At 57.4% G+C, this 16,113-nt stretch overlaps 1 protein-coding gene across 2 annotated transcripts in view; it reads left to right on the top strand.

Annotated features, from left to right (window-relative positions):
- The first annotated feature begins 4,119 nt into the window (after positions 1–4,119).
- Positions 4,120–16,113, top strand: part of RARA (retinoic acid receptor alpha) — a 44,518-nt gene continuing 32,524 nt past the window's right edge. The window contains exon 1 of one of the 2 annotated variants that reach the window (XM_047708562.1): positions 4,120–4,203. The gene's annotated coding sequence lies outside the window, so the exon portion shown is untranslated. Of the gene's footprint in view, positions 4,204–13,275; positions 13,484–16,113 lie in introns of those variants that run through there. The other variant, XM_047708561.1, reaches the window with a different exon arrangement.

The raw sequence follows: 16,113 nt of genomic DNA, 5'->3' as shown, positions 1-16,113 counted from the left end.
CTTTACAGTTTGTTTCCACACTGTGGGCAGCTGCTGTCTGTTCTGTGTCCACAGTAGGATCCTGCCCAGAAAGGAGCGGCCTCCCCACCTCGTTGTGTTTGAGGCTTGGCGCCTTCCTCTTAACTGTAGGGCTTGAGTCAGGAACATGGCTTGACTCGCAGTGGGGCTGCTATGTATCCTCCATGGCTCAGAGCCAAGATCGCATTTACAGATTCAAAAGGGCCAAATTTCTTTCCCCTCTACCTCTTTTCTCTCCCTTTCCCCTGGTATTTGGAAATAGGGTTTTCTCTCTACTGGGTTTCCTTTCCTTCAGTTCTCCCCCCACTGTCAATTTCTAGGTCATTGCTGCTCTTAAGACTTCAGCAATTGGAACAGGGTTGGTTCTGTCAATGATGCGTGAAGCCGACTTAGAGTCCCTGCTTGGCTTCCGCTGCCCTTGTGGGAGCAAAAGCTGATGTATGTTTGTCAGTGAAGTCTTAAGTGTAATGCAGACAGCTGGGGAGCAGACAGAAGAGGAAGAAAAGTCCTTTTCTTGCTGGCTTTTCTCACTGAAGCTGAGAGCTATGGGAAGGTAGTGGGATTTTTAGAGGGATGGGCTGGGCTTGTGGTTACTAGTTTCTGCCAGGATTGTAGCTGGTTTTCACACAGAGTAGAGGCAAAGATGCTGACCCACATTCTTCCTCTTGAAGGTGGTGGGATATATGTCTATATCCTGATTTATTTTTCTTCAAAGAAGCATAGAGTTTTAGCCGGTATTGCCATGGAAAGAACATAGACACAATAAAATTTTGGTGTGAGTTTCAACCCTAGAGCTGCTACTGACATTTCTGGCTCAGTGAAGACTTGCCTGTGGCTAGTTAACTAACTGGCAAGAGTGTGTGAGGTCCAGGCTTCCCAGAGATCAAAAATGTTGGCAGAGATCTATTTACTACCCGCCCCCCCCCAATCCATTGCTCCCTGCCTTTATTAAGTGCCCTTTTAAGATCTACCAATGAGACCTGGAAGGGAAGATGGAGCTACATCTTGGGGATTTTCAAAAATATCTATTGAGAGGTGTTGCCTTGACTACCGACGGAGACCAAAAGAAAGAGCCAAGTTTGAGATGTTACTTACATTTGTGTCTGTCCCCAGCACTTAGGACAGTGTCCGGGACCTGGGAGGTATTCAGTAAACAATGTTGAATGAACGGACAAATGAACCGTGGAAGGCACTCCCTTTCCCTCCATCTCCAGGTCGGTTCTATTGAGGGGGTACACGTTGCTGGTTTCTCTGCACGGAAGTGGAGCGGGGCGCCTGTAAAGGAAGGACGCTGCATCCTACAAGATGTGTCTTGACACATTGTGGAGCGTTTATTGGCCTCACAGATGCGTACCCATCGTACCCATCGTTCCTTCTGATGTCTTGGCATTTTGCTTGAGGCAACTTCCATGTTGCTTCCAGGAAGCCTTGGGTTTGGGGAGAGAGTCCTAGTCCTACCTACGGGCTCAGAAGATGGGGGCCTGTCTGGAGGTTCCTAGTGTTCCTGGGGATGGGCCAGAAGCTGTGTCTCTTCTTGGCAAGGGATCGGAGAGGAATACGCTTTTGGTGTCCCACCTTTCAACTCTGGAGGAAAGTTGTGATCTCGGGTTCCTCCTGAAAGTGCAAGGTGCCCTCTGTTACATTCTCTTGGAAAGCTGCAAACAGTGCAGGTCTCCCTCTTCTCAGAAGTGCGATCTGTAGGGGGAGAAGGTGTGCCCTCTGGCCTCCCTCGATTTTCAACCCCAGCCCCAAGGCACTGGCAGTAGAAGCTAATTGGGTGCAAGAGGCCTGGGTAGAGGCTGTCTGAAGACTGGCTAAAGGAGAGAGCCAGCTCCTTTTTAAAAAAGCTCTAATTGAGTTCTGAATCAGCCTCCCTCTCTTTGATCCCTCCTCTGTTTCCCACACTGCCTGAAAGAGCCAGATCAGCACTTTATAACAAGGGTGCGCCTGCTCCCCACACGGCCCCCCTCTCCCGACGCTCTCCGCTGCCGCCATCCACTGCTTGTCTCCTTCAGTTAAGATAATGAAGATGCTGAGAGATAAAATGTGTATTTAATAAGGGTGGGGGTAGGGAGGCGGAAAGGGGCAGCCAGGGCCTTCCCTAGTTTGGGGCCTAGCCAAGACTCAAGCTGAAAGCAAAGCTGGAGTAAGACTTGGCCCCAGGGTGTGGGGGTTTCTGGGCCTCAATCCAGCTGACTTCACTGCCTGCTGTTTGCCCTAAATTCCCCCACCTCCACCCTCTCACCCCCACACTCCTTTCTTTCCTCTCTCCTTGCTCCCAATGGGGAAAGGGAATCTTGCTTCTACTTTATTTTCAGCTGGTAACTTGGCCTTTGGTTCGGTGCCCCCCCCACCCCCCGAGTCAGCTGCAAGGTCGGGCTAGGGCAGCCCCCTCTAGCCTAGGCCTGTAGAAGCCATGGGTTCGCCGTGGGAGGTGAAAAAAAGCTAGAATTAATGAAGACCAGCTGCTAGCCTGGGTTCTGCCTGCAGTTGGCTGGAGGCTGGCCCTTGGTGGTGGTTGGAGGTACTGGGGTGCATGAACCTCCATCCCTGGGCACCAGGATATCCTGTGGCAGCTGAAGCTTGTGCTACTCTGTGAGCTCGATTTTATCCTCAGTTTGAAGAGAGTAGTCTGTTTCCCTGTTGCCCTACTCCTCCCCTCTCCAAATAACACTGGGCCCTTATTGGGCTTTATAACTGTAGTGGCGGCCCAGCTGAGATCTGAGGATCTCCAAGTTCTTTTGTAAACACTCATTAACTGCCTGGGAAGAACCAAGAGCCCTGGTTAACAGCTGGGAGGGAACTGAGGCACGTTGGGGAGAAAGGCTTGACCTGAGCTCACCCCATGGACTCCACCCTGGGGCCTCCATCCTTCTTGTTTAGCTCCTTTCCTCAGTTCTCCCTGAAAGATGGAGAAAGAGGTAGATGCAACGCAGCTGCCCTCTCCCCTTCTAGGAAGAGGCCATGCTTTCTCCCTGGCCTCGGGAATCAGTCCCTGATTTCCCCTGGCCCTTCACCCCATGACGCTTTCCCTGCTCTGCTGCTGCTGGAGATCTGTGCAACTCTCCTTGCAAAATATTCTCACTCCAGCCCTCTGCAGACCTCCCATCCACCTTTCTCTGGCCCACCAGACCCAAACCCCGGTGCCTCCTTTGGAGCCGCTGAGAAGCTCGCCTATCCTAAACTGGGTCTGTAGCCTTGAAGTTGATCTAATTGTGCTAAGAGGCCCCTCCACCCCCTAACCCCCTAGATTTACCCCAAATGGTACCTGGGAAAATATTCTCTTTCTTAACCGTATTCACTCTGGTAAAGTTTCAGGATCCTATTCAGGGCTGGGTAGTGGCACTAGGGCCCTAATTGACCCCTAGGTTCTGAATCATTCTTCCACTGACAATTGCTCTTTCTAGTGATGGGTGTAACTCAAAGTCCCCCAGCTCTACCTGTTCACACTCTCACCTGTATGTGCATGTCTGCCCACTTCGGCACACTCCCAGGTCCACCACCCCCGGCCAGGGTATGAAACTCGACCAGTCTCAACTGCTATCCATGTTTCGCCGCCCTGTTATTTGCTGGGGGGTGGGGGGAATCTCCCTCCTCCTCCTCCCCTGGGTGGCTTCCTAGGTATTTAGGAATAGTGGGAGGGAGATCCAGAGACCATGCTATGTCTATGAGGGGGTGGGTAGGAGTGAGCACCTGTCCAAAATGAATGCCTCTATCCCCAAATTCTCAATGGCTAGGTGGCTCAGCAGGAGTGCTAAGGAAATCTTAACCCCCATCTTCAGCACCAAAGCCCAAATCATCCGCTGGGGATGGGCAGAAGAACTGCCTTTTTCCTCCTGTCAAATATTCTCCTATCCTTGGCTAAAGTCATTCCCTGTGCTGTGTATTTGAGACTGAACTGAGGACTGTTCCGGTCCCCAGCCCGTGACTCAGATCGCCGGCTTTCTCCCAGTGAGTTCCTTCTGCCCCATCAGTCAGCTCTGCACCCGCTGACCCAGTCAGGGCTGGTGGAAGAGGGCGGGGAGAACCTACTGTTTGTTGAGTGGGCTTTAGGACCCAACGGGAACCCGTGCTTCTTGCAGCAGCCTAACCCAGAAGCAGGGGGGAATCCTGAACCGAGCTGAGAGGGCTTCCCCGGTTCTCCTGGGAACCCCATCGCCCCCCTGCCAGCACGCACCTGAGCAGGTAGGACCGCGCACACCCCTTCCCAATTCCCCCTGGGCCGCCTTCCGCCGGGCTTCCCCGCTGCTGATCTGGTCGTTTCCCTCTCGCCAGTTCAGGCTTTCCCCATCCCTCCTCCCCCACTGCTCACTGTGGTCCTGGGAGGTGGGGGCCTGGGAACAGTGGGGTGTCGGAGAGCTCGGAGCCCCCGCGCCCCACAGCGCCGTTCCTGCACTCCCCCCAGGCACTGCCCGATCTCAGGCTAAGAATGGAAAGTCGGGGGAAGGTCTGCCCAGGCCCCACGCCCTTGCACCCTCCTTTGCAGCGTTGCTTAATGCCCCTTCCCCCACCTCACCTCGACGGGAGAACTGGCAGTGTCGGGGCGGTAGCGAAGGGAGCGGGAGAGGGACCTGAGTCTCCCTGGAGGATTTCTCCGGCGCTTCCTCCTGGCCTCCTGGGCCCCAGAGCTCGGGACTTCAGCACCCCCCCACCCCCCCGCCCCTGCCCCCAGATCCGTACTCACCTTGTAGGAGAATGAATGCCCCTTTCCAGGCTCCTCTCACACTTGGGGGGCTAAAGGCTTTGCTGGAGGGTAGTGGAGGTTGTGAGTGGTTTTTGGTGACCTGTTCCTCTAGGGAAAGTTATTTCAGCTTAGAACCCCATCCCTGCCACGACCTCAGCACCTATTGCAAAGACAAGCCCCTCACCCCAGTGTGTGTGTGTGTGTGTGTGTGTGTTTAGACCATGTGGTTTTAAGATCTATAAGCTTTGCATAAAGGTGGCTCTATGCATGGAAGGGGAGAGGTCCCACCAGAGTGTGGCCCAGGCCAGAACAGGCTCAGCCCAGATGGCTGGGGAAGGGGGTGTAGACCAGATCAGGGAGGCCACCCCACCGTGCCAGCTCCCTGGATGCCTTGCCTTTCAGAGTCTCAGGCTCCTGGTGTTACCCCCAAGCTCCTGCCCGCCTGCAGGCTCTCTGGGAAAGAGCTGAATGGCACCCACTGTTTATAGCGGCTGATTTTTCCCTCCAGTCGGGGGCTGACAAAGCCTGCTCTCTGAAGATCTAGGGCATCTCATTCTGGTTTAGTGGGTTTGCAGGAGGGCCGTATGACTTGTCTGAGTAACTGTGTGAATGTGTGTATCGCCTCTGAGCGTAGCTGACTGAGGAAGAGAGTGATAGGAAAGACTGGTCACGCTTTGGGGGAACCCCTCTAGCTCTGTGTCTGGTGGAGTGGGCGGCTTGTCCCCATCTGGTAACTCCGTTGAGGTGTGGGGTGTGCTTTGCTCTTCTCCATGACTCCCCAAGTCCCCTAAGGGTTGGTTTTGGAGGAAAGGGTGGATAAGGGAGTGACTTCAGACTTAATTCTGCTCTTGACCCAGGAAGCAGAGCTTCTGAGTGTGAGCGGGTGTGTGATTTACACTAAGAGCTCAGTTTTTCCTTTCTTTCTTCCTTCCTTCCTTCCTTCCTCTCTTTCTCTCCCTTTTCTTTTCTTTTGTTTTCCTGTTTTTGCTGTTTTGGTGAGACAAGAAAAGAATTTATTTCAGTGAGGCCAACACCAGGAAGACAGCAGACTTAGTTTCTTCGTTTGTAAACACTTACACAGCGATCAGTAGTAGGCCCCACTTGCCTGATAGGGACACCTCTATAAAGACCCCATAAGACAATGTATCAGACAGCTAAGTGCAAATGGTAGTTATGAGGGGGGAGTGGGGTTTCTAAGACAAGATTCTTTTCCTAAATCTAGGTCAGTCTCTCTGCCTTGGCTTTCCTTCCCCCCATCCTTGCCCATCTGTGGGAAGGCAGAACCAGGCAGGCCATTGCCCCCAGGACTGTGGAATTACCCTAATGCAGGGGGTAACTGTCACCAGAGAGCCTGTGGTCAGAGAGGACAGAGCTCTCCACCAGGCTTTTCTTCCTCTGGGGCTCCACACCTTCTCCCCTGAGCCCTGTCTCCACCTTCCTTCTGCCATCCCTGCTCAGTGTCCTTGTCCCTGTCTCTCCCCTGCCCAGTGGCCTCCTTGTCCGGCTCACTGGACAGGGGCCCTAATCGGATTGGACAGCTGAGATCTGTGTGACGGCTGAGAGCAGGCGGGAGGGAAGCCAGTGGGAGGATGGTACAAGGGCTGCCCCTGGCACTGTCCAGGCCTCCCAGGCACCACCTTGGGCCCCGTGGACTCCTGGCTTGGCTTGGCCCCGGGGAAAGGGTGCCAGAGGAGGCTAGGAATGAAGAGTAGGGGAGGAGGAAACCCCAGGACCTCTTTGATCTTTGGTGGTCTTCATGTCACTATCTCTGACTGTGACCTGGAGGAGAGGACCGCAGGTGAGAGCCAGGCTTGTCCTGCCCCCTCCCCCATCCCCATGGCCCCACTTTCTTCTCTCCTCTTGTTGGGAAATGTGTTCACTTTCCCCACCCAGCCCCTTTGGCCAGTTCCCCCTTATGGGTCACATCTGGGAGCTGCTGGGGGCACTGTGTGTCTGCCTCACTGTGGGCTGTTTCCTCCCTCCAAGGTATTTCTCTCACTCACTCTCTGGGCTGGGAGCCAGGACTCCTGGGTTTCCCGCCTGCCTCCTGGTGCAGGGCTGCCCTGCAGGCCTCCAGAGAGTCGCTAAGCTGGTTTCCTTCCTCCTGCATGGGGAGGGCCTTCTCCCTGGGCTGGGAGGTGTCAAGAATCCCAGGTGGGCTGGGGTGGGGGCGCCACAGCACCCCGGCTCCTCCCTTCTCGCCTCTGACTCAGCTGGGGGGCAGCACATGCCCTGCCTGGCAGGCACAGCCGGTTCTCGCCTCCAGGCTTCCATCTTTGCATGTGGGCAGCCAAGATCTTCTGCTCTTCTTTTTAGCTTTTTTTTTCCCCCATGGTATCTGGGGGTGGCCATTGGAACCCCTCTGTACCCACACATTTTAGGGAGTAGGGGATTAGCATAATTGAGGCTGGGGCGCTATTTTGTCTTCTCTCCAGCTGGGCCAAGATGAAGGAAACCAGCACAAACGTCCCCATGCCAATTCCCTCTGCCCTCAAAAGACCAGTCAGCGGAGCCAGGCCCTGCCCTCTCGGTGCCCACAATGTGGTTGGCACTGATTTGTCAGAAATTGGGAAGGTTTCCCTCTAGACTGCTTGCCTCCTCTCTCCTCCTCTTGGGCAGGGACAGCTCTAGGATTGTAGGCACTTATGGGCAGGCCTCCCCCTAGGGAAGGGGTGTGGGATGCCCCTGAGATGGCCAAGTTGGCATGAGCCCCAGGCTGGAGTGCTGGACTTGGTGTGGAGCTGGGAGTTTGTGGGGGAGAGCAGGACACGGGCCTCCCTGCCCCCCTCATTTCCTGCACTTTGGGCAGCTGTGGGCGAGAAAGGCTGCAGGGACTATTTTTAGTTGGTCTGTCCCCTGGCAGGAGGGACGTGCAGAAAAGCACGGGGCAGCAGAGGGGCTGGCCAAGGTGAGGGTGAGCAGGCAGGCGGAGGAGTGAGGAAGAGCCAGAGGGGCAGCAGACAGGGCAGAGAGGCGCATTGGGCTGGGGCAGGGCCTTGCTGAGAGGGTCCTGACCCACGTAGATGGGCCTGGCCGAGTAGAGGAATCCTGGGGACCCTCCTCTTGGAGCTCTCTGTCCTACTTAGAACCCAAAGGGGCTTTAGAGACCACCTAGACAATCCCTCCCCCTTACAGAGGCCTACACAGGGAGGCAAACAGAGGCAAACAGACCTACACAGGGAGATGTCACTTTCCACAGGACACTCCTCCAGTCATTGGGCTGCACTGGGGTCCCAACCCAGACCCCTTGCGCCGGATTTTCTCTCATCAGGGTCCCTTGCCACACCTGGTTGTGCCTCCCTCCCCTACTGGTCTCTTTCCCTCTGCTTGTTTATGCAGGGTCTCTGGTAAACCCCAGCTTGGTTTGCTTATAAATCTCTACCATGTGGAGAGAGCCTGTGTCCAGGCTGGAAGGAGGTCAATGTTGGGGTTTGTTTAGGTGGCCTGTGGCCACTGGTGTGAATCCAGGTGCTGGGCGTCTTCCAAACAGGCTCACAGGCTGATGAGCTTGGGCTTGGAGACACCTTAGGGAAGGGCCATCCGGTCTCATTCTGTCTTAGAGACCCAGAGAGGGCCTGGATTTGTCCACAGTCCTGGGATGAGTTGAGGACAGACCAAGGACTAGGATTCAGCTTTGCAGGGTCTCCAGAGACCCCATCCTGCCCCACCTAGATCCTTCTGGTTATTTGCCAATGCCCCCAACAAAGGAGGGGAGCAGGCAGGAGAGGGGGTAGATTACCACAGGCTTCCAGTCAGAAGTGAACCCTCTTCCAAGTCCTGGGGGCAGGGGCCCTTGGCTGAACTTCAGGAGGAGAAAGTTCAGTGGAGAATTATGGTCCATCAGAATACAGTCTCTTGCCTCAGCCTCATCCCCAGGGGCGCTATGTTGCACACAGACTCTGCTGGGAGTGGCGCCCCCTGGAGTTGTTCAGGGCTCTGCCTACAGAACCAGATGTGGTGCTTCTGTCCCCCACCTTCTTTCTTCCAGTCAGCTTCAGATGCATCTGGAAGGAGGTGTTCCAGGTGGGCTTGAATTCAACACGCCCTCCCCGACCCTGCCTCCTGCCACTAGGCGTCGTCTCTTAGTCCTCTGTTGCCCACCCCCTCCCCACCAAGCCAGGGAGATGGGCCACTAACCGGGGTGCAGGAGCCCCTCCCCCTCTCTCCACTCAGTCTCTCTGTCTCTGGGGGGCTGATTTATCAAGCCCCCCCTCCATCAGGCCTGCTGCAGTGTGTGAGAAATCAATAGCGCAAATGGATTGAGGTTGTTCAGCCTGTCGACTCCCCTTGCCGCCCCCCCGCAACTCTCCTGGGACTTGGCGAGTTACTCAGTCCCTTTCCAGCTCCGATCTCCACACCTAGTGGTTGCTGCTGGAGCATGGAGTGCAGGAATGACCCTTTCTGTCCATCTCTGTCTCTGTCCCTCTCATTCTCTTTCTCTCCTAGACTGGGCTGGCCTTAGCATGACCAATAACTCTCGAACATTTATTTTCTAGCCTGGGTGGGGTGGGGGTGGAGGGGCTTAACAGGGAGTAGGCTGCCAGCCAGAGGTGGGGAGAAGCAGGTGGGTGAGGGAGGCTGTGCCCAGGGAGGACTAGCTGGGGAGGGATTGGGTGACAGCCCACCCCAGCAGCCTCTGGTAATCCAATCCCTGCACCCCACCCTCCCGAGTCCCCTCCTGTTCAACAGCTTCAGCAGCTGCTGGCAGAAGCAGGGCTGGCAGAAGTGTGTGTGAGTGCATGTGTGTGTGTGTGTGTGTGTGTGTGTGTGTGTGCGCGCATATGTGCGTGTGCGTGCGCGTGTGTGTGTGCATGTGCGTGCGTGCACGCGCTGGGGGTAGAGGGGGCTGTGGGGGTTGGTGGTGCTGCCAGGACATGTTAAAAGAGCCGCAGGGGCCTGGGTACAACTTGGGTGGCAGGAGGAGGTGGGGCTGGTGGGCGAGTGGGTGGTGAGTGACGGGCAGGGGGCAGGCCGCAGGGGGGCAGGGCAGCCCAGGGGTCTCACAAAACTTGTCTGCACTGGAACAGGACCTGGTGAGCTGGGGGTGGGCGGTGATGGGGGGGCCGGGGGCAGGCACAGCCCCAGCTTGTCCTGGGATGCCTGTTCTTCACCAGGGGGCGCAAGTAGCCATGGAGGACACGGCCTGCCCCTGTCCGCCATCCCTGGGCTGTGCCTGCTGGGCATCACAGTCTTGGTGACTAAGTCACTTCTGTCCTGGGGCTGGCAAGGTGCCAGGCTCAGCTCTTCTCGGTAGGTGAGTCACTGCCCTGGCATCTCCCCCGGATGCGGCTGAGTCACCCGGCCGTGCCTGCTGGGCAGGTGGGCACCATGCTTGGGGTGGGGTTGGGGTTGGGGGGGCATGTGTGCAGCCCCCGGTGTCTCCTCTGATCTGTCTTTGGCATGTCCTGGCCCCACCCACAGCCCTGCATCTTGGTGCCAGGATGGTGTTTGTCCCATGTGCTCTCTGGAGAGGGTAAAGGACAGGGCAGGAGGCAGCAGGGAGCTGCGTGGAGATGTTGGATTTGGAGCAGAGCGGGGATGGCCGAGGAGGGGACGGTGGATCAGAATTTCAGCTCTGCTGCTGGCAAGCTGGATGACCTTGGGTGAGGCAGTTTCCTTTCCGCACCTCAGTCTCCTAATCTGCACAATGGCAACAGGATCCCTGCCCCCAGTGACCCTTCAGGATTGCAGGGCAGGAGCATGTTTGTGGAAGGAGCTCCCCTTGGGCTGAGGGGGTTGGAGGGCAGCCAGGGAGGGGATGAGAAGTCAGGCACTGGGCAGGCTGCCAGCGTATGTCTCCCACCCCGCCTGCACCCCGGGGGTCCTTGGAGGGCAGTGCTTCCCATCCTCTCTTCAAGCTACCAGGGCTGCTGTTCTTTAAGAGTTCCCCAGAGGCTGTGAGAGGGAGGCCTTGTTTTGCTGGAGGTGTGGACCCTCCTGGGGGGTCGCAGGGCTATTTTGTATCTCCTTTGGCTCCTGGGTGCTCCCTTGGGTTTCCTCTAGTTTGGAGAAGGATCCCTGTCTTGGGAAAACAGTGGCTCAGGCTCCTTCCCCAGCCCATTGCCTTCTGTGTGTGGGAGGGGAAAGGCAGGCCCCAAGAAAGTGTGTCTTTCCTAAAGAGGAGCCTGTGGGCCTGTGGCTTTTCTCGGTCTCCTGGCCTTCTGCTGCCTCCTGCACTTTTCTCCCCTTCTGCGTGAGGGTCTCTGCAGGTTGGGGGTGGGGGCCCTGCTGTGGGTCCAGCACAGCTGGAGTTCAGCGGCTGCAGACTGGGGACTCCTGGCCTCCCACCTGGGAACCTCTCCTGTTTCCTGGAGTCAAGCCTGGGTAGGGCTAGACACTGGGTCCCCTGAGCAGGGGGTTGGTGCCACAAAGGCCGGTGGGCTGTGTGCTTATACCTGTGGGTGTCTGAGGGTCTGGCCCCCCCATGGGGAATGGGTGTGTGGGGGCATGAATTTCTTCCTTCATCAGCACATGGCCCTACCGCTCTGTCTGTTCAGGAGTGTGCCCCACACTCTACTCTGTGACCTTGTGTGTGCACAAATGCATCTTTTATGGGCTTGTTCTGTTCTACAAAAAAATGTGGATACACGTGTCCCCTGCGTGTGTACGTGGGGGTGTACACATGTGTGCTCTGAACATGCACATGGGTATGCATATATGGGTGTCTTGCGTGTGCATTTACACATCTGAGTCTCGTGCACACGGGTGTATGTGACTCCTCTGCGCTGGCGGGTGTATGTGAGGGCTGCCCTTCGCGGGAGGCAGCCTACCTGTGTTTATGCATACTTGAATTTTTGTGTTCGTGGTCCTTTCCCTCTAACTTTAGCTGGAAGGGATACTGGTGTAATCTGGGGCAGGAAGAGCCAGTGCGGGCTAGGGGTGGCTGGTGCAGAGTCCCCTCCCAGGCTGGTTTCTCACCCGGGTGACGCCCCCTGCTGCTGGTTAGGCTCAGGCTGGAAGGCCTGGTTGCGGGGCGGGGGGGGGGGGGGGGGGGGGGGGGGGAGAGGAGCGCTGGCGGGGAAGGGGTTAAGCGTCGGCGTCCACATCTGGGAGCCATTGGCGCATTCCTGCCCGCTGAGCGCATGTTTGCGGATGGATCTGGACGGGACAGGACGGGAGGGGCTGGGCGGGCGGTTCGCACCGGTGGACAGAAATCCAGACGAGAGCGAGAGACAACCGGGCCTGGAGGGCGGGAAGGGGGTTAGGGAAGCGCTGCCTGGGCACCCTTTCCCTGTGCCGGGCCTCAGAGCAGAGCGTCCCAACGACCCGGCTTGTCCTACCTACCAACGCGGGGAGGGGCTAAAGCAGGAGGGAGGCAGTCAGATACCCCACTTCTGCACCCAACTGTGCAGCCAGTGCGATGGCGGACGGAACCCCCGTGTCCGCTCCCGTCTTCCCACCTCCGGTTCCTAGTCTGTACAGCGGGGACCGTCAGGCCGGTGGCTTTGAGAGCTCTGCCAGCCGGATCAGGCTGAGAGTCTCCTCACTGGGGTGGAGGCCTGGGAGTGTGACACTTCCCCTTCCAGTGGGAAGTCCTGTGGGGGGACTTGTGGTCACTTCTGGGGGTGGGGGTTGTTCCTTAGTTGATTCTGCTTTCATCCCCCAGGAGGCTGCTAGAGGTGGGGACATGATCCTTCCAAATGCAGTGGCAGGCTCGGAGGCGGCCTGTGGCTGTGTTGGGGACTGAGGTCTCTGCGGATGGAGAGTGATTCAGATCCTGGCCCCCTAGAACCAGAACGTGAGCTTTCCTGGCTCCTCCAGCTGGGGCCAGGAGAGAGACGCTTGAGCCTGAGAGTCTTCTAGCACGGGAGGGGTGCTCCCGAGCGCCCCCTGCTAGCCTCTTGGAAGATCCGAGGGTCATTGCCCTTTTTGGGGAAGGGTACATGGCGCCGAGACGCTGGGGATTGATTGGGTTGGGCCCGAGTTCCTGGGACCCGCTTGAGCTGGCGAGGTGTTAGGGGGAAGAGGAGAGGAGTTATTACTCGAGGGAGGTCTACTTACTCTTGCACTTCCTTTTTTTGCAGATGAGAAAATTAAGATTCAGAGAAAGGAAGGGACTTACACAAGGTCGCACACTCTCAGTTCCAACTGATCCCTGGAGGATTATAACTATGGGAGTCAGGGGCTTGATAACCGGGGCCAGAGTCAATGTATTAACTTCCATATTATACCGCCTTCCCTGGCTTAAGCGTGGGGCGTGTGTGTGCTGTGTGTTGTGTGTGTGTGATCTGTGCCCCAGCTAGTGTGGGTGTGTGTGGTTGGGGGCAGGGGATTGCGACACCACACACTGCTGTCCTTTCTCTACAGAGCCCTCTTTCCATTCTTTCCGCAGAACTTCTCCTCGTACTGAATCTCTCCTTTTGGGGTAGAGGAAGGGAATTCTCCCAGATTCCCACGGTCCGGCCTTCTACCAGGCACGGCTCCTTTAAGACTCGCCCTTCCCCGGTTCTGTTAAGGGGGGGGCGTGATCCTGTGGGCCCGCCCCTAGCTGGTGATTGGTCAGTGGGCGGGCGGAGGCGGGCCTGGGGGGGAGAGGGCCTCCCCTCTTGCTCTGCACCCTCCGCGCCCCCCCCCCAGTCTGGGGCTCCGGGTAAAGTTTCAGCCTCCGCACGTGACTCGCCATGGCCGCTGCCTTCGCCCCGCGCCCCTGAGCCTCGGCCCCCCAGACGGCTCCTCTCTCGGGACCCCGTACCCCTGACGCTTAGCAGCACTGAGGCGCAGGGTCAGGGCAGACGCCGAGCCCGCGGGCGCCCTGGACGGATTGCTTCCTCCGGCTGTGAGGTAACCTCTGCCCCGGGGATTTTGGAGAGCCCCGGCTCCCGCGGGCTTCGGGGCCCCGTGGCATGCCCCGTCGCTTGCCCCAGCTGCGGGCGAGGACCCGGTGCCGGGCGGGTTCCGAGGGGAACCCGGGGTTTCCTGGGCTTCCTACTCCGCCGCGGCGGAGCCCAGGGTGGGGGAGCCCAGTCTGTGCGTATGTCTGCGCCGGAGTGTTCGCGCGCAGCCGTGGGGCATCTGGGGCCGTCTGCCGCGCGTGTCCCCGGCGCCCGAGCTGTGGCAAAACCGCCGCTGGGAACTCCTACTCCCTCTCTTTTTTCTCTTCAAAAACAAACAAAACAAAAAGACTTTCAAACCTGTTTGGGGAGAGATCGGATGCCCAACGTACTAGCCCCCTCCTTTCTCTCCTGTTATCTGAGCTGCCCTGTGGTTTGGGGAGAATCAGCCCGGAGGCCCACCCCCACCGGAGCCGCCGGCTGGGGGGCGGGGCCCGCTCAGCTGGTGTCCCCCGTGGAGTGAGGGAGCCGACTGAATTGGGTGCGGGAGTCAGTGCAGTCAGGCGAGGCAGGTCTCTGGGTCTGTTGCTACCGTGGGGTTGTGGAAGCTTTTTGGGGTGAGGGGAGGACGGAATGGACTGGTTGTCTTTGCTTTGCTGAGGGTGTATGGGACCTGGTGCCACCCACGAGGAGGGGAAGCTGCTAGCCAGATGTGTATGCGGAAGGGGGGGCGCTGGAGAAATCAGCTTGGCTGAGCCCTCCCTCTTCTCTGGGCACTGCCCTATTGTCAGGCTGCTCAGTGGGAAGGGGGTCCGGCCACCAGTGTGCTAGGCTGGGGATGAGGACCAACTCCTGGGAAAATCAGACAGAAAAAGCCCCGAAGCCTTGGGAGAAATTTTTCTGCCTCTGTCCATCCTCTCTTGGATAGGGTTCCCATGTGCTGGCATGGTGGGGTACCCAAAGCACTCACCTGGGGCCAGCTCCCTTCTCTTTTGCCACATTGCCTTCTGTCTTTGGGCTGTGTGCACATGTGTATATGTATATGTTCTTAGAGGGACTTGTTCCTGACAACACTACCCTGCCCTGGAGCTTTGCTCCTGACCGCCATCCCTCCTCCACTTCCCTGGGTGGGAGATTCATGGATGATTCCTGTCCCCTTCCCTGGCTGCAGTGGTCACAGGGCAGGGTCGTTCTAGGGAAGTAATTCAGTAAGGATGCCAGCTTGTCTTGCTACAAAGTGGGCTTAAGCCCCAAACTCTCCTCCAGGGCCTTGTGCTTGATGGGGAGGCTGGGTCGGGGAAGCCCCAGATTGGAGTGGAGATGGCTTGGCACCTTGGGGCTTCCCCTGTGGGGGGTGGAGATGAGTCTGGGGGAAGAACAAGAGAAAGAGTATTTGGAGCTGGAGGAAGTTGGTGGGGGGCGGTCAGGGAGTTTGCTGCTATGAAAGATCTTAGTGCACAGGGACGGGGGAGGACATCAGTTTGCTTGGGAGTCTGGGTCATGTTGGTCCTGAGATGGAGCGGTCGCTAGAGTCAGACTGCATTAGGCCCTTGGGAGCTGAGGATCTTAGCTTTGGAGCTTGAGGGTGTGAGTGAACGTGCATGAAATGGTCACGGCAGGAATTTCACCACCAGACTTGTGAGGGCAGTGTGGATGAAGTAGCAGTTCTGAAAAGACCCTGGGCTTGGAATGGCTTATTCCTGGCCATCTCCTCCTATAACCCCTAAATTTCCATCCTTTTTTTGACCCTAAATGCCCCTGCTACCATTCTGGGACACTTTTCTGGTCCACCTCCTACTCCCAACCATGTGGCAGCCTGGCAGGAAGCTAGCTGTGGGCAGCCCCCTCCTGATCACCCCTGTGCCTCCCCCACTGGGCACAGTCACCCACATGTGCCATGACGTGGTTCCTGCTACCTCGTCTGGTGTGGGGGAGAGGACATGGTCTGAGTGGCCTTTCAAATCTGTTTTTGGGGCATTGACCCAGACCCTAGTTAATTAGCTCCCCTTCCCTAAATCCTTCCGTCTTAGAAGCTAGCTTTGCCCCCCACCAATCCCAAGGACCTTTCCCCCAACCCACTTCTAGCTCAGATTCGAAGTTCTTTAGTGGGGTAGTTCTCAGAGCTGTATGACACGAGGGTGGGATGTGCTCCAAAATACAAAAGCTCAGTGCCCAGTTCCCTGTCCTTTGGGCGGTATGGGCTGGGGCAAGGCAGGGCCGGACCTGGGCTGGGCTGAGGGGTGGCTGTGTTGGTCCTTTCTGGAGGTCTGTTTAGGAGCAGTGTCCCTGATCTAGGGTGGTAGGCATTTGGGGAAGGTAATCCTGTCCCTGTGAAGAATGAACGTGGTAATCTCCGCTTGCCCAGTGCCCCACGCCCCTTCCTGGTGGCAGTGGTTTGGGGGAGAGTGGGAAGCTGGCAGGGTCCCAGGCAAGACGGCCAGGGTAGTTTTGACTTACTGGGTTTTGGGAAAGGAGTGTGGCAACTGATACCCTAGCTCCCAGGGCTTTGGCTGCGCATCCCCTCTGATGCCTGCTGTCTTCCCTCCATTCCCCTCTCCACCCTCTGGCTGCTGTCTAGAGCCCACACGGTTTGTAGGGGGATGGAGGGTGGGGGCGAGGGCCTGGATCTCTGTGTGTGTC

The sequence above is a fragment of the Lutra lutra genome, chromosome 16, assembly GCF_902655055.1.
Source record: "Lutra lutra chromosome 16, mLutLut1.2, whole genome shotgun sequence".
Taxonomy (NCBI): Eukaryota; Metazoa; Chordata; class Mammalia; order Carnivora; family Mustelidae; genus Lutra; species Lutra lutra.
This window is presented reverse-complemented; position numbering and strand designations above follow the sequence as displayed.